Source organism: Dysidea avara, chromosome 6 (genome assembly GCF_963678975.1).
Source record: "Dysidea avara chromosome 6, odDysAvar1.4, whole genome shotgun sequence".
Classification (NCBI taxonomy): Eukaryota; Metazoa; Porifera; class Demospongiae; order Dictyoceratida; family Dysideidae; genus Dysidea; species Dysidea avara.
Window position 1 is genome coordinate 5,536,363 of NC_089277.1, and position 24,290 is coordinate 5,560,652.

Genomic DNA, 24,290 nt, shown 5'->3' on the forward strand with positions numbered 1-24,290 from the left:
TAACCAAGAAGATGTATGCTACAGTGCAAAAGGATGGCTAATTTAGTTAACCATTAGAGTGAATAACCATGATGTATATGTTCCTGAAAATGGTTTGCAATCTTGATGTTATCTGCTGCAATTTCAGGACATCTAGATATCATAGTATACAGTATGTGTAATATTTCTTTGACATTCACTGTCAACTACAGTTATGTACATGTGTAGGGATATGTCGTCTAAGCCACTGGATACAGTAGAAGCATAGATAACTGATATTGTATTCTAGTAATAGAATACAAAGCACTTTGGTTCATGGTATATACCTGTAGGGACAATTTCTGGCAAATTTCTTTTAGTGGCAACTACAACAACAATTTTTATGGCACCTTGCTACAAACTGGATTCCTAACATTGTCTAAGCAACTAAGACATGTATTGCTTGGATTCTTAAGTGAATAAGTACCCCTCAGGAATCAATAAAATTGGCTCTGCCTTGTTGATCACTGCATCATTCCTTCAGGTTGTACATTGTTTATCCCTATCCACTGAAGAAACCTTAAACTGCATGCTTGTCTTATTGATGCTAACATGTTGACTTCTCTTTAGCAGCAAATTAAAGATGTACTAGTCATCCACTACCGTACACAAGGAAATTTTGACATAAGAAATACTTGACAAATTCAGACTTCAGCAGATTTGACAAATAAAATGTTGACGAAAATCAAGAAATTGTAGGCAAAACCTGTACTTTTAAGGGCGCTTATAAACATTTGATGAATTTAAATTTGACGAATTAAACCGATTCGTCAAATTTTTTTGACATCAAAATTTCCTTGCGTACGACGATATCATAATTATCATGGCAAAAATGTTCTGCTCTTTCTTTCTCTTTAGTTATTCTTCACTCTTGTAATATAACTAGCATTAAACAATTTTTAAAAATTATAATTATAAGAAATAAAGATTGCTGAAAAAGGCAAGAGCTAAGCAAGTCAACATGTTAATCCATACTAGAGCTACTATGGGGCATGTCAAAGATATATAGCCAAACAACTGAAATGGTCGACACACACAGATCTCTATTCAAACTCAATGATATGCTGATACATAATGGACTGGACTGTTCTATTAGACTATCTTGATATTCACCTCCTGTTACCAAAAAGCATGCAACTATTAACAAGAAGGTATATATGTGACCAGATTTAATGAAACCAGGCTTCCACACACATCCAATTCTTTGACTTTAATCACTTGATTGTTTGATTGCATTATGTAATAGACCATACAACCATAACCATATACTCGTGTACATGACTGTTCTATTAGAGTATTATTTTCTAGCAAAATTTGCAAAGTTCATGTTCCCCAGTGTAAAATTGCACTGATTATTCCAGTATTTGCTTATTGATTTTACCTATCAGCTGTGTCACAAAGTTTACTGGCAAAATCAATGTGTCTTTAAAAATTTTAAAACTTTTTTGTCAGTACCAATTTTCTAAATTAGACTATGCAACACTACAGGATTGGATTAATACCTGTACTGTAAAAGTCCTCTTATTAAGCCTTAGTTTTTGAGCCCTTAATACCCTATAACTTTCCATCTATTTCTCCATCCATTTAACTCAAGCCACAAAAACATAATAATTATTAGTTGCTCGTGTTGCCATTTTTATGTCTCATCAATGATTGCTTGCGTCATTGGTTGCTGAATGCAGTTAGCTAGCTGTTTTGCAATATAAAAACATTAGCTAGCTACAACAGACTATACAGGTTGTATTCTGATGTATGTAAGATAATTTTAGTAATCATACAGTATGATAATGCTGTATAGTAGGGACCACAAAGGCTTGGGTGTGGTCCATGAAAAAGCATCAGCCTCACTTTTCCCTGACAACAATGAGGCAATATTGGTTAGGTAAAACTATGCCCAAACAAGTACGCATTCAGATCAACCTGAAATGCATATGCTTTCAGCAATTTGCTATGAAATTTAAAAAAATATCTACTGACTGAGTAACTGATGCCTTCAGACAAGCATAACTCAACAATGGCTAAGGCTACGGGCTTAACTTGATTTTTTCACTGTTCAATGTTGCTTCAGTCGGACACATACCACAGTATGTACAATGCATTCTTCATGGACTTGCCAGTATCCTTTTGTGTCTCATTCATCTTTGCTTACAGCAAAAGGTGTCGATTTGGCACTAGCCTTCCCTTTGCCGGAAGTCATCCATATTTTTCATAGTAGTTACTTTGATTGCAGAGGTGCTTTTCGAGATTTGTAGTGCTGTGAAACAGGTTGAACCGAAGTGTAATGGATACTTCACTTTTCAGACGATATTTGATAGCTGGGGCATGCAACACCATTTCTTTCTTTTATGCACTATGCGTAGGTTCACCAGTCATAATAATTTTGCACAGTAGGGATATAACACTTCTTATTGTTTTACTGTGATTTAATATCGTGCACTACTCTGGCTTATTTCAGTACTTTTTATCGATGTGCTGTGTCCCGACTCTAGTTGAAAATTCCAATTTTTTTGGTGTACATGTTTTAATATATGAAACAAGTAAAGTTAGCAAACATCCACCCATGCACTTGCATTGCTATTTTAAGAAGCATCAAATTTTGTGGATGAGAAAATTCTAAAGACTAGGTGCTCAGTAAGCTAATATTTTTTCCCGCTCAATAGGACCATAACCATGGATTCATGCATATAATATATACATATATAATGTGTAATTTTGCTTTCGTTTTTATTAAGGATGGGTAATTAATTCGATTAATATGAGCTATTATCATGATTGTGATCCACTTAACCACTATAACAAAAATATTCAACTAGTAAATGGAGAAAAAAAATCATGGCTACTCTTTAAAAATTCCTTAATTACTGTGCAATAATTGCCGATTGTGATTATCACTAATTAGATGATGTCAATTATCGCCAACAAAACAATCATGATTGTCGTGATAACAATAGATCCTTTACACTCAGAGTATAAAGGATCTATGTGATAACAAATTGCCCATGGCCATCCCAATTTATGTACTATACATTATCAATTATTTTTGTGTATTATGTGTAAATATTAATTATTTTGCTACACACTGTTAAAAATTCAACCAATACAATTATTATTAGCTAATACACTTAAGTAGCTACATACGTACATATCTTCTAAGCTTGACTGTTTATTAGTTTGTATGAAAATTCTTTACACAATATTAATGCCCCAATGCTGCATTTCATATTCATTAGTGTATAAGGATGGAACACATAAGGCATGGCTCTAAGGGCATTTTACCAGTTTCCGGAAACCAGTCAGCTTTGAAAATAATTAAAATTTTAAGTCTAAACAAGGTGTATTACATGTGCTAAATTACATGTGCTAAAAGATAGTAACTTTATAGTGATCAAACTACGTGACTTCTTTTGTGCACAAAATTACTTCTCTCGAGCCTTAAATGTAATATGCACCTCTAAAATAATTATTGATTAAGCTGTTGTGACTACTGTAACTCTTTTTTTTCGGTAATGCATCAAATCTTTCTGTATAGAATTGAAGTGGTATAAGATTTAAACTGTAAAACAACTTATTTGGGTGATATTATTTAGGGCTGCACCGATTCCACTTTTTACCGATACTTCAAATACCAAGCACTCAGCTGGGAAGTATCTGCACTAGTACAAGTACCGATACCAAGTACCCTTAAAGTAGCTACTTCGTAGTGCACACATTTATTATATAGTGCATTTCATGGTATTCTTGTATACATTTTCAGTATGGTTCATGTTTATAATGAAGTAGCCAATCAAGATTCACGAAGAAAGAAGTCACTGAAATGCGTACCAGTGGATATTCCAGTATTCTTCTGGAGAAGTGTAGATAATATCATAATTAATGGTTTACAAAAACACAATATTAATATTCTAATACTGAAACAGCTACTTCTACCTGATTGCTCTATTAGAGTTATTGACTGTTCTATTAGAGTATATCGATCTTTCTCTCAGTAAAGCGTTTTCACACGTAGGTTTCAACATAGATCAGTGATTTTACTGGTAGTTAGCTATTAGTGTTATACTTGATGCTTTAGGCATCCACTGTGCTAGTAAAATAAGCAAGTACAAACGAACGTTATTTTATTCTCGCACGTGATAAGAATCGGTATCTGCAACAATATAATGGCCGACTTCCGATACTCCATGAAAACAGCAGTATCGGCCCGATACCGATACCGATACTAGAATCGGTGCAGCCCTAATATTATTAATATGTAGCTAAATTTAAAATGTCTCAGAATAGACTTCCCCCACCCCTGATGGGGCTTTTCTGCCATTGAGTTGGAAACCAGTCAGCAAATTTTCCAGAACCGGCCCCTGGAACATATCCTGTTAAACTCAATTCCTAGTTTATTTGGAAGTTCTCTATGTTATTTTGGTCATTAATGTGTCTAGAGTGGGCTGAGGAAGGCACTCAGAGCTCCTTCAGAAACTTGTTACTCCTGTATTTAAAATGGGAATGAGTGCCACTTCATAACAAAGCTTAATGATATGTGGAAACTAACTACAGGCTCTACTTAGCCTTCTACTGGCTGCTTTTAACGCTTAAAACATATTGCTCACAAGCGCAAAAGCAGACAGCCATACAAACACACACTCGTGTATGTTTTTCAGTAAACAATATCTGCAGGAGCAGGCATGCATGCACAGCCAGCCTGTGACCAACTTTGGACATGTGAAATTGAATTAAGACTTTCATCCACCCCTTCACCCGTGCATACATTCACCACCTGATCAATGCTAATGTCAATTATTTAGCTTGACAACAAAGTGCTGTGTAACAGAACCAATTGAAAGTCTGTAGTTACAACAAAATGTAACAATATTTCCTTTTATTGAAGTTTCTCAATCGTGAGTGGGTGGCATTAATATTTTGCATGACATTGCAGTATGTTAAGGGTGCTCTGTACAGTCCGCTTATCAGTGTTGGGCAAGTTACTTTGTAAAAGTAACTAGTTACATATTACATATTACTTGCAACTGAACTATTTAGTTACAGTTACATATTACCCATAAAATAAAGTAACTGTAATAATATTACATATTATATTATTTTGTGTCCACAGCCTTAAGCTGTCACGTGTGAAACTACCACCTTATCACGTGACATGATTGCGTTGTTGGACAATATGCAAATTTTGGTTATAAGTAAGAAGCTGGTGAATAAGCTTCATTCAGTAGGCCTCGTTACTTTGTTGTGGCTAGGCGTTACTCAGGGATAACTAACGAGATTAGTAACTTCGTTACTTGTAGTAATAATATTATGTAATATTAGACTCGTTACAGTAACTATATTACTTAGGTAACGCGTTGCATTTGTAAGTAAAGTAGCTTACGTTATATTACCTGTTTTTATAGCGTATTTCGTTATATTACTTTGTTACCACAAAAGTAATAATATTACGTAACGCGTTACTCCAAACACTGCCGCTTATATGGCTTCCCATGACATTTAATTTGTTCCTAACAAATGCTCTGTACTTTTTTTTACTGGATATAAGCTAACACTAGTACACAGTTTAGTCCAAACCCAACTGCTAAATTTGCTTTAGAACATGAGTTACAGTTTTCAAGTTCCCTTTATACTAGAACTAGTCCTACAGTTTACACACAAGAGCCTTGATACTTTTATGATACACTATGCTAAACAGCACAAACCATTGTGCGTTTTTATTTTTGTCTTTTAGCTTCTCATTCATCACATATTTATCTTTTGAGATGACACTCCCAGAAATCCTTTTCTTTACTTCCATGTTATTCATCATCTGAACTTGCTATTTTTAAAAATGGCAAATGCTCTTCTTTGGCAAAAATTACTAAAGTAGCTTGTGTGAAAATTTCGTGTCCATTGGATTAAAAATGATGGAGTAGTTCTAATTTAAGTGAGAGGGTGTAGAATAGCAGGATGCGTGCGCTTGTTGCTATGGGATACCTAATTTATGGGTTCTAAAATGTGTCAACATGTCACAGACGAATTAAGTGACCTTAATATTTCTTTTAGTGCAAAACAGATTATGTCTTGGGAAGTCTTGTACGAACTGTACAGAGCACCCTTAAGTTAAAATAAATTGTGTTGTAAATGTTAGAATAATAGGCTAAGTGCATTTGTTATCCTGAGTATACCTACAAATGAAAGTCACATATACTGATATAGTTCTGTATAAAAGGTCACTGCAGTATATTTTTTTTACAGCAACCTATTCAGCAACAGAATAATATGCAGTATAATTATTTGAACTGATGTTCCAATTGATAGCAAAAATTTGTATACTTATACAGATATATTTTTAGCCACCAGGCATCCCACTTCGTGTGATTACTGCAATAATAACAGTGGATTTAAATTTTTACGCTTTGTACATAATTCACTAGTATATGGCTTCTTGAAATCATGTGAATGTAATACCATACATACATAAACCAATTAGAAATCAAAGCTGAAATTTAAAGCAGATCATTATTCTCACATAAAAATACCCAGTAAAAAGGACCACGTGTGGCTATAAGAGAAGCTTGTGAGCTCTTGGTCTGACAACTCTTCAGGTGAATCTTTCTACTGCTGTATCAAGTCTGCCATGAATATTTGTAAGGTATGTTAAAGGTACAATGTTGTACTTGCTTGTTCAGTTGTGCACTTTTGTCCCCACATCAAATGAACGAGTCTACAGCAATACTTGAAAGTGAATGTAACCTCAAGAACATTATAATAATAATATAGCTTACTAGTATGTCACACATCATCATGTTAACCACATGCTTGTCTGATACCATACATGTGTACTGTATAGCTCAATTAGCAGCTACTGAAGTGAAAAATTATTTAACTCTTTGGTGATGTGATCACACAACAAAGATATGTATTAAATGTATAATACAATTGAGTCTTGCACCACAAACATGGACTGTATCATGTGATCAGCATCAAGACATTCTACTGGGAATTGTGAGAGAACTGAATCAGAATCTTGACACTAAAACTCTGTGATGGTGGAATGATATATGTAACAGCAATGCGACTTGCTTTCATTGTAACTATACATATAATTATATGTATACATTAATAAAAATAATATTATTAATTAAGTGGTAGCAGATGTATTACTACAATTACATTGTTGCCATGTACACTGCTAACCACTTTGGCCACTAAAGTGATTAACTATAAATGTTTACTGATAGGATGCTACCAAAATTTACTCAGTAAGAAATTCCCTTTAGAATGCTACCCATCTAGGATCTGTTGTTATAAGTGATTGTGATCAATGCATTATTTTGGTTAGCACAACCTTCCATGTGTACATTCTGATTTACCCATCTCTTGTATGTATATCAGCTATGGAATATATAGCTTTCTGCTGTACCTGTGGTAATTACGATAAGTGTTATATATATGCTGCAGAGCGAAACTTATGCAGGTCACCCCTTTTACTTTCCATCCTGTATAATCTTTATTCACATTAAGAGTCAAATGAGAAACTTGATACTGGATACAGACTCCAACCACCTCCTGGGATATATTGTGGGTGTGTATATGCACATGTTTTAAATCATTGAGAAGTTGTTTTTTGTGTGTGTGTGTGTGTGTGTGTGTGTGTGTGTGTGTGTGTGTGTGTGTGTGTGTGTGTGTGTGTGTGTGTGTGTGTGTGTGTGTGTGTATTTTGTGCTGTGTATGTTGTATGTATATTTGTTGGGGGTCATTGTTCTTATAGGCTTTAGCCTCCTGCTCTCCCACAAAGAACTTTCACAAAGTAATAAAACAAATCATGTGTTGAGTGCTTATTTAGAGAATTAATTCATCAGTGTTACCATGGAGCAATAGTTTTACTCATATGGTATGTGCTCTGGAAACTTGGAACAATATCCAACAACATGTGATTGATAAGATCATGTGATCTTATTGTATTTCAGGGACCCCGCATAAGCCAAAGTCAAGACTTGGACAGACCACCGCACACTGGTAATAATCATAATTACTTGTCGGCTGGTCTGTTGAAGACAAGAAATATGGTGATGAAGATACTGACATGCAGATGAAGTACGAAGAGTTACAATAATGTTCATCATTGTCAAAATGTTGTTTGTTATATGTGACCGGATTTGCGAAAAGGTACCTTTTTCACACACAAAATTTGACCCATTTTTTGGACTGCAAAGCTTCATAACTTTTTGATCATAGCATATAATTGCTTGAAATTTTCAATGAATGTAGCCACAGTATCTGGCTACATTTTGATACTAAGAGCAAGTTAATTGGTATAAGGAGTCAAGTGTTACATTATTTTGTTTGCTGGTATGTCAAATGTGTGGAAAAGTACCTTTTCGCAAATCCGGTCACATATTATGTTTAATTGACATTTTGAGTTTTATTTTATGAGTTTGCCATTAATTTCCAAACATATATACATGTATTTTATTTTATTGGGGTGACCAGAATGTGTGTGTATTGCAATTGTTATGGTAATTTATTGAGTGACACTAGCTATACAGTTGGTTGTAAACTGTTTGCTGTATGTAGATGTATTGAAGGACTGGGTTTTGTGCACTAAATTAAATGTGCAGCTTCTGGAAGCCATATTATATTGAATAACTACTGAAGGCTTTGTAGTGTGCGTGTGTGTGTGTGTGTGCTCATGTGTGAGTGAGTTAGAGAGAGAGAGCAGTAGTAGTGGTAGAGCATTGGCTTGGTGGGATTCAATGCATGCATGGTTATTCCCATGCAGTTATTGTTATACTTGATGACCTAGTTGGTGTTAACTGATTAGGTGTGTTATCAATAGGTAGCTACATATGCTGAGCAAGAAACTACTCCAGGATCCAAATGCAATCTACCCAGCTGCTTGGACCTGGGAAGTAGCCCACCCAAGTGTTCAAGTGTGTCATCATTATTATGTCTGATGAACATAATAGATTTAAGACTGGTCTTAGGGGATTATTTGTCATTGACTCTATGCTTAACTTGAACAAACATACTGACTCAGCACATTAACTAAAAAGCAAACAGCTCTTTAGCTTTCTTTAAAAAGGGGACCGGACCTTATTAACTCCATGCAAACATGCATGGAATAGTACAATTTCTGCAATGCCTCTGGAGTGTATATACTTCACACTTGTCACCATTTATAATGAAAGTAATCAACCACTTGTTGGCTCATTGTTTGGATCATTTTCATTATTTTTATTTGTCTATACAGTATATGGTAAGCAGTCATCTACAAACAAGCTACTACATGAAGAAACAGTATCAGGTAGTGATATAAACAAGAAATAACAAGGACCCCAAAAAAGTTCGTTGCATACACTGGGAGCCTCAAACAATATAATTTATCCAGTTCATTTGATAATCCCTTGAGCAATTTAGGTGGTAACCCATCTGGCCCCATTTTTTAAAAATGGGTCAATATCATTAGCAACTAAGCAGCAATTCATTTCAACTTTAGACATAGTTCCTGATGTGTATCTCTGATAGGTATAACATTGTGATCTTTTAGTAAGTATGAGTAATAGGTAAATAATTGCCTACAATATCGGCACTTACCCACTTGACTCTAGTCCTGCTCCATGACACCCTAGACATTATTTTTAAACCCCAACCTAGTCCCACATTAGCTCACCCTAGGCCTCCAAAATTACCTTGCAATTCCAGTAGGTTTGGACTGAGCCCGGTGTGACTGAAGCAGAGAGAGCTCCACCTTCTCAGCTGCTCTGGTGTAAATCCCCAATTCAAGCTTATGTAGCTACCCTTTTTGTTAGAATGATATCCTGCCGGGGGGAGAGTATGTGGAAGGTCGGCTCTTTCACTACACCCAGCCCTTCACAGAGGCTCACAAGAGTTGGAACAGGAAGGGAAGCACAATACACACAGTGGCAACATGTTTACAAAGACAACTGCACATGCATGAACTCCAATTGCTGCTCCCCACCCACGCACCTATGCATGCAATTAGGGCTGGGCGGTATTGGAGTTTCGCTTCACGATATATCGTGCAGAAATATATCACGATATTACTATTTATCGCGGTTATTAAAGATGACTGCTATATTAGAGTAGCTGACTGCTTTATTAGGGTATCTCGATCCTAGCTGACTGTTCTATTAGAGTATCTCGATCTTTGTAAAAAAAAATTGACTAGCTAGTACTAGGTCCTTGTTTGCAGTAGTATCACGTGATTATTTGAGGTGCATTATAACAACCTTAAGGGCTTAATAAGCTGTCACAAACACTAAAAATCGTAATAATATCGATATCGTGATATTATCGTTTCACCGAAATCTACGCGATACAGATATCGTTTCATTGCAATACCGCGGTATTACTATAATACCGAGAAACCGCCCAGCCCTACATGCAATAACCTCAACTTTGGTTAATAATAGTATCTATAAACTGCATAGCTAGTATGCCTAAAGTTTATATAGTCTGCTAGATATATTGGTGAAGTAGCTAAGTCACCACCTATACTGAGGAACTCTTGCAGAATATCTTTATAAAGACTTGACTTGACGTGTTGGGAAACTAGCCATAGCTACTTTATTTCTGCAAGTAATTTTGTTGCTTTTTCAATGTTTACTGAGTTGGTCCAAGTTATTATTTCCGTTTTATTCGGCCAGTTGCTTTACTTTCTATTGTTTTATGCACACACCAAATACATACACCACTGAATTTCTACACCTTTGAACAGAGCATGTTTAGCCTTGACATCCTGGTGGCCAACACTGAGGCTTAGCAACTATTTACAGATATTTCTATTAAATATTTGATTGCTCAATAATGACATACTGCGAAAGATCAGAAGTTACAAACATGATGAAATGGTGTCCAATTATGTAGAACAGTCAAACTACAGTGGTTGTTTCCTGTGCTAAAGCGACAGTGAATGATTGGATTAGAGGATCAACAAATAAATGCTGGGCATGCCAACATCAATCTCCTTAGAAATAGTATAGTATGCTTTTTGTATCAACCAGAAAATGCCATTTATCCTTAGCAAATTTTCATTGCCAACGACTGACCAAGCCTGCAAGAATAGAGCATGTCAGCACAAACTACATCCAGCATCGGGATAACCCTACATCACAACAACCAGCCCGTAGGGTCCTCCCCCCAACACACACTCACACACACTTTGACAAGGTACCCCAGACGGCCGAGATATTAGAAACGGTATTAGGCAACATGTCCAATGATGATCTGCTCCACAAGCCAATCACACTGAATGACGGTTGCCAAGTTGGTAAATTCCCCAAACAGGAGCCCCTACTCCCAGCAACCAGCCAACTGTATCTCTGGTCAATGCCACCCATATTACACTACAACACAATTCAGCTCCAATAAATATTGAAATATAGACTACCAAAATAATAGAAACTATAGAAGATATACATTTGATAAATTTCAAGTGTCTTGCCATGCATTACAAAACTAATGCACGGATACAAAAACAACTGTATGAAAATTATCCACAGTATGGACAAGTCACTCTCTGACGACCTCCAACATGTGTGTAAACACCACTCCTCTGGCTCATCAATGAGCACTACAAGAAATTAAATACAAACACACATCAAATTGATATGGATATACATCCTCAATACAAACACACAACTAACAAAATTGGGACAACAAATCACTGAACAATCTGACCCATTTTGTACTGACAACTCAAATACCAGAAAAGGAGAATGCAAACAACATGAGAGTACAAATAATATGTGAGATAGACCCCAGCAACGAATAGATCTAACATTAGAATTTATGTATAAACAGACTAAAATGTGTCTACCCACAAGGTCTCAACTGGATAGAAAAGGACAAGGAGACCAGACACCTACTCTACCAACAGCACTGATAGCAGTAACCCCTCATCACCACGGAATGATAATAACAAAAACAAAAAATCTGTAATTACACATGAGCTCACCTGATCCTCAAATATTCCATGAAAAATCCAACACCACTCCACGGATGACAAGTGAGCTGTAGTAATCCCACCCCAGTGGTTGACGCCAGCATTGACACGCATAGCTAGAGAAAAAGAGGAACAATAACATTGAGCTAGTTATCCAACTAACTAGCTAACCATTCAACTTCAACCTTACGCACAAGAATAACAACCATTGGAGGCATACAAATTACAACATGTAACACCGACACCGACACACACACACACACACACGTACATTCCATTCAAGTAGCTACAGTGTATACAGGTGTTGAGTACATATTCAAATTAACTTGGCCATTTGCTAATTCCCTAAAGTGACAATTGGCTTGTTGTGGGTGAACTGATCAACTGACATTTGGATCAGTAATGAACTGTTAGACTAGCTGATTGCAATTAAACATCACCTTATCATTAAGTGGTCATACAAAATCACACGACTTCTCAAATGAACCCAACCTACTACACATGTAAGCCCCCCAGTACCCTGAAACCAATGCTGGTACTAGAATTAATTGCATGTTGAATGGCCCGATTAATTTATTTTGTGAGTACAGTTGTTTGTTATTCCTGTTAAAGTTTTTGCCTGTACAAAATTACATTACCAACTGCATAACCCCAAAATCAATGGGGTGTAAGTAATCACTGGACTGGAACACTGGACTGGACTACTGGACTCGAGTAATATAATTAGCAATGCGCATGCGCAGTCTAATAATGCCACCTGTTCCGCTCTGATGTGTAGCTCGTCTTGTACACTGTATCACTATCACTCCTGAATATGTCACAGGTAATTTTTAATAGTAGCAATGCGTTACTTACCATTCCGTTCATTTTTTTCCAGTGCGGCCGTACGAAGGAGACTGCCATTGTGCTGACTGACAACGATGATACAAGCAACGGCGAGCCCTTCGACTCTGAAGAGGATTTTCCAGCCACTTGGTTTACAGAAGACTTGGTACAGAAAGCAGAATCTCCTTTACGTATAGTGAAAGCGAAGAAGTACAGGTAAGCCATTCAGTAATCTCGCGCAGCTGTTTTCCCTAACCAAGCCCACTGAAAAGAAAGGTCTGGCTGCACGAGGCTATAGCTACCTAGTTATGGTACGAGTCACTGACAGCTCGAGGCTTTGTAGATGCATGGTTAACGAAATATCTTGGGACGCTGCTGGATGGTTAATGCCAAGTTCAATTCTGCTGGTTCTGGCCTAGAATGGTAGTTTCCGCACGAGAAGCCGTCTAAGTGTGAGTACTGGTTCATTGCTACAGGGCTTACCAATTGTAATGAGTTTCAAAAACCAACCATAGGAGTGGAGTAGAGCACAATATGGAACAACCAGCCGTCTTCACAAACTAATAAAATGCGGAGTAATCCTAAGTGATCTATGGGGGCATGCACTAAAATATTTGTGGGGTGCCCTATTGTCTGGGTTGTGTAATAGAGGCCACACCACCACAGGCTACTCAGCATTGCCAGGTATTGGATACTGTCTAGTAGTCGATGGTAAACAACCCTTTCTTACTAGAAAATATTGTAGGTAACATGGTTGTTTGTTACAGAGAGATAATTACTGTGCTGGATGAAGACATGAAGCAAGAATATGCTGAAAATAGTAGTGGTATGGTTGCTGTAATACATGCTATGGTGTCATGTTAAGATTTTATCATAGATGAAGACAACAGAATAGATAAGGAGTCAGTCAGGAAAAAGCTGAAGTTCAGGTTTGCATTATAAAATAATTGTAAAGGTGATCAGTATTCATTACAGTGAACAACAATCTCAATGCAGTCAGCCTATTTATGAGTACCCACCTTCAAAGTATACTTCAGAAAGAATCTTACAGATATTACTTGATCCTAAAATACCTAATGAGAAAATATGTGCAGCCAAACCTACCGGGATTACTTCTAGTGCAACATTTGTGATAGACATTCGTCAGCTGAAGTGTGTAGATGATGTTAAGAAGGATGAATTTGGAATCTGGAAGTACTCAGGCTCTCACCCAACAGCATATAAAGTTACAGTACATGATGATATAGTTGAAGTAGAGAAATGCAGTGATGATTGTTGTGAAGAAGATAGCATCATTCATTTACGACGTCTCCATTGCACACATCCTTCCAACCAAGAATTTAAACGTATGATTTGTTTTGTGTCAGGTATGGTCGTCACCTTGTACGTTAAGGCACAAAATTGATGAAAGAGTAGTATTTACAGATAGATACATCTTCCACAATTTTATTCAATTTCTGTTGTTAGTATATATAATGTTCTGATATTGCTTTTTCACTACTGATCCAATACCAATATAAAATTGGCCAATACCGATGCTTTGCTGCACTGGCATCACTCACAAATAATAGTCCAATAATAGTTGGTTGGTATTGGGAATTTATAGCTTTACCAATACAAGTCTGATACCACCAAAATTAATGGTGATATTGTGCATCACTAAAAAACATTTATAATACCTGAGTATTAGAGCTGGATATGATACACCAGTACTGTTAGTAATCTGTGTACTGCCTGGTTTTTAATACTGCCTGTTTTTTTTTATAATACTGCTATACACTCTGAGCATCATGGCCTCCCTGTGGGTTTGTTTTATACCATATTTAGAGGGTAACCAGACATGTGACAATGTTTTTTAGGCAGGTGGTGATGTAGCCAACTAACCAAACAATGTAAATAAGTTTGTGGTAATTTGTACCTGTGGCTTGCTGAGCTACCATGGGTATTTGGTGCTTTTGTTGAGGTAAATGGCAGTTACTTTAATACCAATGGCTTTTACATTATTACTGTGACATTTAGTAATATGGTGATAGTTTTTATGGAAGGTATACAGTCTGCTGCTTTTCAATACCGCCCAGCACTAGTGAGTGTATAGGCTGTTGGTGCTAACAATTATAGATCGAGTGGTATATTGTATCGAAATATCAAATTTGAGAAAGATATCACTATTAGAGGTGCACCAATAATCAGATTGGTTATCAGTTACAGTATATTGACCTTGTTTCTGTGTTACAGTACTGGTATCAGATAGGTAACGTGTAGAAATGCAGCAGATATATGCATACACAATTATGTAGAAAAACATGTTTATGAGCAGCTATGCAAGTAGTAACGCATGTTTATGTCAAGGTAGTAATCTCAACTGTTACAGATTTTATCCTCTGAAATTTCTTTGATATGAGGTGGAATTTAGTTGTATAGCAGGCTTATTTAGATTTCCACAATTGTATTCATATCAAATTTACGGATATCAACTGTGACATGATCTGACTCAATTATGCTAAGTCAACTGACATGAAAATGTCTGTCAGTTGAATATACAATTGTGGCCAGATCTGCAGAAACCCAACATAAGAGTACAAGTCAACAAAATTTTATTTAAAAAAACCACTGGTTGCATATGGACTCTTTGTTATAATGGGTAAAATAAAAATATTTGTTTATATTGTGTGTTATCAAAAAATCTTCAAATATTTTAAATGTCTTATGGTGAAAATCTGGATATCATCTTTTTGCCTACCCAAGAGGAGTTTGGTTTCAGTGCAGTAGACTTCATCACATCAAAGCAGTGGTTTAATTTTGTCGTAGTCTGCAGTCAAGAGAAGCAAAAAAAATATTTATCGTTTGCAACCTTCTCGGTAAGCACCTGTGTTTTATTTTTCCCTACACTTGCTGTTGTTACTTTGTAGGGCTGTAACTCAGTTTTTGGCGTACAAGGTTGAAACTTCCCCCAGAGCATACACTTGGCTACGTAGACTATTAATGAAGAATTCAAAATGCACTATTATTAAGTTTTTGGGTTTCTGTAGATCTGGTTACAATTTAACTATGTATAATATACACGTTTAACGAATTACTCAGTTAACTAACATGTAATATGTCTTGTATTTTGCAGATTCATCAAATAATCCTCACCATCTTTGTCTCATTACATATCGAATTCCGCATGGATACACTCCTATTATACAGGGACATGGAAATGCCAAAGAGTATAAACCTTTTTTCCCCACTTGGCCTAGCACTATAAAGCGAATTAAAGAAGAAGGAATGACAAAGAGATCAAAAGAGGCTTTCCAATTAATTGATTCAGAGATTGGTGGTGTAGTGAATGCAACAGCTCCTGGAGAGCTCCCTCGTAATGAAAAACAAATGTATAACCACAAAAGAAAAACTGATGGTGGTACTACAAGAAGCAAAGCTGATGAGATTTTTTCTGTGATGCAAAAAGCTCACACACAAGATCCAGCACACAAATTTGTACGAGATATTAAAACTGCTCCCGAACCAGCAATCATATTAGCTGATGATCAACAACTTCAAGATTTAGTCAGGTTTGCCACATCCTCGGTGAACTTTGGTATTGTTACGATTGACCCTACATTTTCACTTGGAGAGTTCGATGTCACTCCAATTACTTACCGTCATCTTTTGTTAGAAACTAGGAGAGGGAACTCTACTCCAATATTTTTGGGCCCAATTTTGATTCATTATAAAAAGTCTTTTGCAAGCTATCTATTTTTTGCCTCTTCTTTGATAGGACTGTGTCCACAGTTGCAAGCAATCAGGGTGTTTGGTACAGATGGCGAGCAGCCACTCATCAATGCTTTCAGCCATGAATTTGGCTTTTCCCAACATTTAACCTGCTTTATTCATGTGCGTAAGAATATAAAAGAGAAGCTTAGTAACTGCAATATTCAATCTGATGTTGCACTCAAGGTGCTAAATAATGTGTTTGGTTATAGAATGGGAACTGTATTCCAGGAAGGACTAGTTGATTCCACTGATGTTGAAGATTTTCAAGCCAAGTTGGAGTCACTTATAGAAAAGTGGAATACTCTTGCTAACTCGAGCTCAGCAGATATGGCTGAGTTCATTGATTGGTTTAAAGCAAATAAGGTAGAGGTAATTCGTGATACGATGCTGCGTGTTAGGGAAGAATGTGGGCTTGGAAATCCACCAGAGATCTTTACAACTAATCCTAGTGAAAGTATGAATGCTGTTTTGAAACGCAAACTGGATTTTAGAAAGAGTGAGTTGCCTGTGTTTGTTGAAAAGATGAAAGAGGTTGTGGGAGAGCAACAGAAAGAAGTTGAACGAGCAGTAATTGATCGAGGAAAATATTGCCTGAGGTCCGAGTATCGTTTCTTACAAGTGTCTCAAGATAAATGGTTTACTATGAATGCACAGCAGCGTGCTAAGCATTTGTCGAAGGTACATTTTTTAGTAATGACAGATGTAAAAATCCAACCTATCAATGATTCTCTGCAGCAAGGTGATTGGATTGAAGACAAGAAAGAGTTGTCCATGGACGTGAACATAGCTTCAAAACAGGTAAATTTACCTTTAACTTGTATTGAAGGAATTTGGAGAAAAGCAACCGAATTGATTAACAATCCAAATGCTATGGCATGTGCTCCTGGTCAATCTCCCGAGTCAAGGATGGTTCTCAGCTACAGTGGAAAAAATCCACATTTAATTACAGTAACAAAGGGGGGAGCCTTTAATTGTGATTCACAGTGTCCCAACTGGAAATCTCTTGGGTTGTGTGCCCACACAATTGCTGTTGCTGAAGTTGATAATAAGTTGTCTCAGTTCATGTCATCTCTCCATAAAAAGAAACGGTCACCAAACATTTCTAGCCTCATTACGTCTCAAATGCCAAGTGGTCGTGGTCGAAAAGGAAACATTGGTACACGCTGTCGAAAGACAGTGGAAAAACCAGATACAAGGATGTCCATGGCAATTGGATACAATCAAGGAGACACTAGCATGAGTTATGCACCAGTGATGGTATCTGTAGCCTCACCATCACCTTCCTTTTCACCATCCCATTTTTCAATGAACCACCCACCCCCTTCTTTTACACCATCCCACTTTTCAATGAAGCAACCATCCCCTTCCTTTTCACCATCCTACCTTTCAATCAACCAACCACCAGCATACTCAGCTACTCCATCTGCTCATTATTTCCCATGGTGTCCCAGCCCTTTTAGCCCTTCGTATTCCCCATTCATCTTATGTTTCATAAAAGGTAACATTTCAGTCTGTATTGGCTGCCAAAACAAATACAACAAAACCAGAGAGCCACCAGTTGACTTGTGCATTAAACATCAAGAATGGAGGCAATTCACCCCTCAAGGATCAGACACTCCACAGCAGAAGTATGGCAATGTCTATTATCACTGTAAACCAGATTGCGTGTGGTTACGGTGCCCATACTTTGATCCTCAACTGTTAGACATCACTGAAGTGCTTGATCAACTTGAAATTACACACAAGGAATACTTACAAACTGTTTTTAATCTACAAATGTAAACAGTATTAAAGTACTTACAAACTGTTTTTCATGTACCAGTGCAAATAGTATGAATTACTCGAGTTTGCTGTTTTGAAATCAAATCTAGCTGTTTAACTTAACTCATTGTGATTTTAAAGGCTGTACTGCTTTAGTAGTGATATAAAAAAGCCCAACATGATTGCATTATTTTCACACCTGTCATGGTGTGGTGGCACTTGCACTGTCTTCACATAATTTACAGTATAACAGGTCTAACAACAGTGTACTAGCCTAAAGGGAATTATTGTGCATTACTAATCTAGTAAAAAATGGTAATATTAAAAAAAAACTGAGTCCAGTGTTCCAGTCCAGTGATTAGTTACACCCAAATCAATGCACGCTCTGCATTACATGGCATTGCACTAATAGTTGCTAAGCTTCAATGTTGGCCACCAGGATGTCAAGGGTGAACATGTTCTGTTCAAAGGTGTAGAAATTGCAGTGGTGTATGTATTTGGTGTGTGAGTGCACACATTTAATATCTTTAAAGTTTACCTGTCATATGCCTTCATCCTTGCCTTAATCAACCATTTCACTATGTCAGACAGAAGTTTCAGACGCTTCTTATTCTTTAAACAGTGCACAGTAATAAGAACGCAAAAAACGCCTATAGGCGTTTACGGACTCAACCAGCGTTTCCGGTGTAACGCCATTTTTGCGGTTTAAAAGTAATCACGTGATCCGTAGGATGTCTGTACACGGCGCTTGTTTGCGCTAATTAAATTGTGAGCCGGCAGGATCGAGGCCATACGATCGCGAGACTAGCAATCGGGGAACAGATTATCTATGATAAAAGTCTGACAACAGACGAAGGTCAAGATAAGCCGAAACCAGCATTGTCCTTCACCCAGGATCGAGGTATTCATTAATGTGACGTGTACTGATTAGTATAAAGTGTGTAGCTTCAATTCGTAGCTTGCCCAGTACGGCTTGCAGACTTGATTATAGTACCCTATACGTATGTTGTATGTTAAGACGTTTTTAATCATTGGAGTCTATGTCAGCGTTTTGTCAACTATAGAGAGAGTTCAGCTTTCGTCGTTTTAATAAGAGCCTTGAAGAAGGGACGGGTACCACATGGCCCTTCAACTTTTTCAGAACTAAACTGCCGGGTACTCATTTTCTTCGTTAGTGTACAGAATGTAGTCTCCGCGAGACTATACAGAATGATTAACAGCACGAGAAACCATATAAGACGCGTGTATAATATACAGCTTGTCACAGGAGGGCGTGTACCTAGTGTAACATATTATATGTGCTTCCGTTTGACATATCATTGCTCAATTGACAGAAACATTAGTTAAAAATAGACCTATCAATGTATCCCCCCCCCGAGGGGTAGCTAACGTCTTGGCACTCTCATACACTATCTGAGAAATCTACATAATTATTTGGAAATCCCAAATTCCGAACCACATACAAAATAGGTTATTCTCTGTTAATGAGTTCAATTATGGTAGCCGCTCTATACAATAAATCAAATCAACAGTGCAAAGTACGCCTGTGCCTCTTCTGAAGTTCCTCCTATCTCCTCTTAGCTACTCTCTTATGTGTTTCCTGCACAAAACTCGAGCATCATAGTAAAATTGAAATCAGTATTATAAAATAGTTTTGAACATTTTTAAATGTTTAACTATTGGGACTCTCACACACCATGTTGGGTTTTTTGCGTGGGCATTGATTATCCCTCGATCCTCTTGGGCATACATGGGGCTATAGTGGGGATTTGACACAGCCGAATGTCAAATGCCCCATAGTAGGGAAAATCCATAGTGTCAAATCCAATCTGTCGGCCCCAGTGTAATGCGGTGATTTGACGTAGCATAGAAAATTACAACAAGAAACCATCAGTCAGTTACTGAGTCTACTGTTGCACCAATAATCGGATCGGTTATCGGAAAAACCATATTATCGGCTGTGTTTTCTTGTATATCGGTATTGGATCGGCACCATGATGAAAAAAGCAACAGATAAAGATATACGTATTTATGTATTTAAAAATACATGCTCATGTGCACCAAATGATGTTTACAAATGCATTGGATTTAAATTTCCTTTATTACAACGTTGTTATTACTGCTTCAGTGTACTGTCAGCTGCTGTTGCAACAATACTGCCACTGAGTGGTAGCCCATACCTTGGGACTCTTGTACACTATCTGAGAAATCCAATTAGAAACCTATTAAATATTTAGAAATCCCAAATCCAGAACCACGTACAAAATAGTTGTTTCTGTCTGTTCATGAGTTCAATTACTCTGTACAACGATTCAAATTGACAGTGCAAAGTACACCTGTGTCTCTTCTGAAGTTCCTCTGATCCCTTCAAGGTGTCTCCTGCACAAGTATTAGCAAAAACTCGAGGTAAAAACATCTGATAAATATTTAAATTGTATTGTATTTACAAATACATTTTAAACACAGAATCTTTTTTGAAATACTTTAATATTGGGACTCTCGTACACCATATTGGGTTTTTGCATAGGCGCTGGCTACCCCTATAAACAAGCTAAATTGGTCTTTCACAATGAAATTTTTAGTCAAAATTGCTACAAAAGTAGACATGTTGTGCTATATCTGATTGGCTACATTTATCGGCTTGAAAATATGATTCGATGTCAGCTATCAGAATATTGGCAAAATCTCATATCGGTGCAACACTAACTGAGTCAGTCAGTCAGTCACTAGAAAATTCTGTTTTTTAAATTCCATAACAATTTTTTGAAAGTGACTTGGCTCAATCTGAAGGTTTGTTTTGGGCTTAGTTTTACCTAACCAATACTGCCTCTTCATCATCAGGGAAAAGTGAGGTTGATTTATTATGGGTGATGTTTTTTCGTACACCATGCCCAAACCTTCGTAGTCCCTACTGTACAGTACTATCATACTGTATGACAGCTAAGTATAATCCTGTACAGTATGAACACTAGTCTGCACTTAAAGCACTGAGATACTGTACTAGCAGCCTACTTGCTCTCTCATTCCAAAAAGTCTAATTAGTAAGAACATGCCATGCTCCCATGTATTGTACATAACCAACTAACCACAAACTGATCAAGACCCATAGAGACACACAGGGTCCTATTGATAGGCTCCTGTAGCTCAGTTCATATCTGCATTTATATAAGGATGCTGTGAAGCATGTTATCACTAGCTACAGCTATAGCTCTTTCACTCCCTATCCACTATACTACTCTACACCTACTCTATGTGCACGACACATGTATATATCATGTGAGAAATCATGGTCACGCAAATTTGAAGGTCTTCCATATATGTTTAATGATTACTTAACACTTTACTACAACATTAACATTTGTTTTCTGCAAAGTGAAACTGCTCTAGCAGGTGTTTGAGTGAATACTATGAGGAATGCTTACAGCTATTAATGAGTAGATTGTAGCTAACTATTGCTCAAAAATACATCCAAGACTAGATATTTAATATGCTTCCATTTTCTGGGGGGAGGGGACATGCCCTCAGAACCCTTATAGTAAGAGCATGTTATGCATGCTGCACACTAACTGTATTCAGGAACCATGAGTGGCCCACTCGACTCAATTTGACCAAAATAAAGCACTTCTAGGCGTATCACCGTCAACCCATCTATGGTTAGGTCCTGCACTTGTCTGTCTACTGTCGATTCTGTTTTATTTTTTTTCTACATATTGTACAGGCTTAGTAAAATGTTTGTCAGTTTACAAGTTAGTGTACTATCAAGTAAGTACTGGAAGATGAAGGTACAAGCTTAAGCATGCTTTTATGCAGTTGTTTACTATGGCTGTGAGCAGGCAAATAATAGTTTGAAAACTTATAATGGAGTACTGACTCAGGTATGGTCTTGAGCCAAATATAGCACTCGGCCTTGCCTCGTGCTATATTTGTCTCTCGGCTACACCCTCGTGCCATATTTTCCATACCATGGTGCTTTAGCTAGTATATAAAATCCCATTGTTAATTTAGCAAGAATGTATTCAAGCACAAGGCATACAATACAATATAATTTCTTCAGTTTTTTTCATCTGTCATTTGGGGGTAGGTATAAACAGTGGACCTGGGAACTGGAGATCCCACAAGGACCCAGGGTCCCAGAGGACCTCTTGAGACCTAACTTTTCATGGACTTTTACATACTTTGCAATGTTTATACAGGGTATATATTCTGTACTTTTACTAGACACCTCTGCTAGTCACAGTGGCTAATCTCACTTGGCCAACCCACTTTCTGTTTGTTACAATTGTTCACACTGTGTTTAATTTGTACTAGTAATAGCATGGGTAGCAGTGAAATTTGGGATAAATATCACGAGTGTTGTATTGGAAATGGGGATAAATTTCATGAGGCGAAGCCGAGTGAAATTTACCATTTCCAATACAACAAGAGTGGTATTTATCCCAAATTTCACTGCTACCCATGCTATTACCAGTTAATACCATACTCGCTGCATATGCTGCATTAGCTTTGCTATGTACGCAATTTGTCACTATGTACTAAACACGCGTCGACACTAATTGGCGCTACATTGTTAACATAAATTCTAGCCAATGAAATTGCAATTACAACTTTTTCACTGCTGTCAGTGAAGTACGGGATAAATTTCACTGCTACTATTGAGACTTTTGTACGGGCAGTGAAACAGGTATGGTATTAGATTAGAAATAACAAGCACCTCTGAAAATAGCTTGCGGTAGGCTACTCGTGCTGCACAAAAACACGCTAGCCTATTATGTCACCAGTTAAATAAGTTCAGTGCACATGAAAATGATTTCAGTGAAGCAATTACTACACGCAGCTTGATAGACAGACGTCATGTGATGAAGACAATGACTTGATAGAAACAAGCCCTTGATTAATGCTACAGTTACTGAAGGCATGAAGAATGAGTGGCTTACAAGGAACTTATAATTTCTAGGCATTGTGCAAGGAACCGTCATGATGACAGGACAAAGAAAGAGTGATCTAGGCTATTTGAGACTAGCCACTGTGACTTGTAAAGGTATCCAATGTATAAACATTGTTAAGTATGTAAATTCTCAAGAAAAATTCCACAAAACATGTGGTCCTTGGGTCCCTGGGTCCTTAAATCTCTGGTCCCTGAGTCCACTGTTTATACCTATCCGTCCACCTAAAAACTGTATACGAACAACTGGAATGTGATAAATGATTGTCTAATATATGTATCCATCAGCCTTTAACAGCTCTTTGATTTTATCTGCATTTCTTAACCTGGTGCCAGTTTCCTTATAAAGTCAAAGGGAAAATTATGTGGTATAGAATCAACACAAGTGCAATGGATGGCTTCTGTACTTGACAAACTGTCTGACCATATTGGCCTGCAATACAGTATGGTATGTATGGTATATTAGATCATGGGAGTTTGTGCTTTCTCACAAAAAAGATTGACCAGAAACCAGTCTCATGGTGCCTTGGCAGTATTTTGGTAGGTATAACTATGCCCAAAAGTGCAACACTTCCAAAATTATATTTAAATTATTCAGTATTATATTTAAATTATTCAGTGGAATTTTCTGCTGATTGCCTGACTTACTTATGCCTTCAGACAAGCATAACTTGATAATGGCTGAGGCCATCGATGTTGCTTCAGCCCAACAGGTTCCTCTTGGCATACCACGGTACATGTGATCCATGCATCATGGACTTACCTTTCTCCTCCTTTGCGTCCCATTTCTAGCCCAAGGTGTCAATTTGCAGTAGTGCAGTGACTTTCCTATGTTTGTAAATAGAGTCGTCCGTATTTCCATGGTGACTAGATTGATTGCAGAAGTGCTTCTCCTACTGTTTTTCATATGCAATGCTGTGTAATGGGCTGAACATAGCTAAAAGTGAAGCACTGAACTTTTGAATCAGTGATGGGGTGCACAAATCATCCATATTTTTTTTTTGGTGACTGAATCGATTGTAGCTGATCTTCATTTGTAGCGCTGTGTAA

General features: G+C 37.2%; 2 protein-coding genes and 1 long non-coding RNA gene across 3 annotated transcripts in view; 2 read left to right on the top strand and 1 right to left on the bottom strand.

The window, feature by feature from the left end:
• Positions 1 to 24,290, top strand: part of LOC136257622 (uncharacterized) — a gene marked incomplete in the record, with an annotated part of 245,226 nt that overhangs the window by 174,042 nt on the left and 46,894 nt on the right.
• LOC136257632 (uncharacterized) lies at positions 11,378 to 18,987 on the bottom strand. The gene is made up of 3 exons (XR_010702086.1): positions 18,837 to 18,987; positions 11,972 to 12,075; positions 11,378 to 11,587 (listed from the first exon to the last, which is right to left on the bottom strand). It is a non-coding gene; the product is annotated as an uncharacterized lncRNA (long non-coding RNA).
• Positions 19,135 to 24,290, top strand: part of LOC136257625 (uncharacterized) — a 194,532-nt gene continuing 189,376 nt past the window's right edge. The window contains exon 1 of the mRNA XM_066050878.1: positions 19,135 to 19,199. The gene's annotated coding sequence lies outside the window, so the exon portion shown is untranslated. The remainder of the gene's footprint in view (positions 19,200 to 24,290) is intronic.